The 2,374-nt window shown below is 37.8% G+C and overlaps 1 pseudogene; it reads right to left on the bottom strand.

Moving 5' to 3' along the window:
- Positions 1-340: 340 nt before the first annotated feature.
- Positions 341-1,284, bottom strand: LOC136400705 (olfactory receptor 7E178-like; annotated as a pseudogene).
- Positions 1,285-2,374: the final 1,090 nt, after the last annotated feature.

Genomic DNA, 2,374 nt, shown 5'->3' with positions numbered 1-2,374 from the left:
AAGCATAGAAATATGAGTCTCAAGCAGAGACAATATATATATAGTTGTTTATCATTCTGTGATGCCTGGGTCACTAATATTAAACCACGGGAGTCACCATTGATATAATAAGATTCAGTCAGGCAGTGATTATAATACAAAAGGATCCCAGTGTACTCCCTCAGTGCAATTAAAGACATACTAAAAGAAGCAATATTTAAAAGTTAAGGAAGGAGAGGAGTGCAAGCCATGGGAGCTACAAAAATAACGTGATGAGAGAGGTGGGATTTGTAGGTCTTGATGTTTAGTTTTGCTTCTGTTTCACAACCTAAACTTTGAATGGATGGCACAGATACTGAGATCAGATTGTTTTCCTGAGGAGCTTCTGCATGGCCCTTTTGATGTTCCTGTTCCTTAAAGTGTAGATGAAGAAATTCAGCATGGGGGTGACCACAGTGTACGTCACCAAAGGCACTACACCCTTCCTTGGAGAAAGTGAGACAGCTGAACTGAGATACACTCCAAGGGGTCTTCCATAAAATTAACAAAGAACTGATGGGTGAGAGTCTCATGTGGAGAATACTTTATACTTCCCACTTGATGATGGAACTCTCAGAATGGAGGAAATAATTTTATAGTAAGAGACAAAAATCCCTGAGATAGAAAGAAAGCTGGAAAGTGCACCGACAAAATACATGACTATGTCATTGGTGAAGGTGTCAGAACAGGCAAGGTTGAGGAGTTGAGAAGGGTCACAGAAGAAATGAGAGATTTCAACATCTTTGAAGTAGCTAAGTTTTAACACAATTGAATTGTGCATCTGTGAGACCAAAAGGCTCATGAAAAATGACACCAAAACTAAAAACACATAAAGGCATGTGTTCATGATGACTGAGTAGTGCAGAGGGTGACAGATGGCCACAGACCAGTCATCACCATAATGGTCAGAAGGAGACTATCCGTACATTCAAAAAGCATAAAAAGTGACATCTGTGTGAGGCAGTCCTCATAGGAGATGACTCTGCTGTGAGTTTGAATGTTAACTATCATATTCAGGATGGTGGTAGAAATTAAACAGCTATCAGCCAAGGACAGGATAGAGAGGAAAAAGTACATGGGGGTGCACAGGTGGGAGTCTGAGCTGATGGCTAGTGTGATGAGCAGGTTCCCCAATATGGTGACCAGGTACATGGACAGGAAGAGCCCACCGAGCAAAGGCTGCAGTTCCAGATCATCTGACAGATCCATGAGGAAGAACTCTGAGACATGTGTTAGATTTTGTGATTCTATGTAGCCTGGACACATTTTGAAAAAGAAAAGAAAAGCATTGAAAAAAAAGAAGTACTGGTAAATGGTAGTCCAGCACTGTGTCCATATTCTGGATTCAAGAAATTCACATGTAAAGTCTTCACAATTAGGTTCATCCACCCCAGTGTTTTCAACAATATTTCTCAGTGTCTCTGGTCCAATTTTTTTAGAACTATTTTTTTATTGGTTTCTCTGTAATTTGCCAGTTTCTAGGCACACTTATATTAGAGACACTTGCTTAAAGAATATTAGAGAAGCTAGGATATTTACAAATACTGTACCAAATCCATAAACACCATAGAATACATCCTACTCTTTTAGAGAAATTTATTGAATAAAAATATCTTCCCGCCTTTAAGAAAAATATCATTCTAATTATACAACACTTACAAGCAGTATCTTATTCAAATGCAGTGCAAGAATATTGATAAGTGGTATATTGCTAGAACTACAGTGTCTGCTCTCTACATTAAAGTCAATGTTCATAATCAGAAAGCAGCTTTTGATGTGCCAGTTATCTTCACAGGCTCTCATCACTCTTTTGGATTTCTGACTTCTCTCCTCCAATGAAATATGTGCTCACTCAGATGTGTGGGTTGTCTAAAAATCCTTTTCAAACATAACTCCTAATGTTGGCCTGCTAGACTTCAAATTTTGGTAAGTATGTTTTGGCTGAATACACAAAATCACACAGCATCACTGATCCTCATACATGACATTAGTGTACCATGCAGCTCTCAATCATTAAACAGTAATTAATTTAAAAAGTAAAAACTGGCTTTCTGTTTCTTGGCTATGCAGGATTACAAAGAATGTCAGGGAATCACCCGCTCTGTGGCACTGCTACTTATTTTATTTGTTTCTCCATTTTGCAATGGCTTGACAAAGTGCCATGTGAAAAATACATGTATTTTTTAAACCAAAACATTTAGAGGAACAGTGTTCTCATCCAATACAATTCTTTTATTTACAGTCAAGGAATTTAGGACCATGGGAAGCCCTCAAATCAGGTATGTAACTCAGCTTTCTTTTAAATCAATTCTATTTTAAATGAATTCTCCTTAAATACAGTTCTTTTTAAACCAGC

The sequence above is a fragment of the Saccopteryx leptura genome, chromosome 1, assembly GCF_036850995.1.
Source record: "Saccopteryx leptura isolate mSacLep1 chromosome 1, mSacLep1_pri_phased_curated, whole genome shotgun sequence".
Taxonomy (NCBI): Eukaryota; Metazoa; Chordata; class Mammalia; order Chiroptera; family Emballonuridae; genus Saccopteryx; species Saccopteryx leptura.
This window is presented reverse-complemented; position numbering and strand designations above follow the sequence as displayed.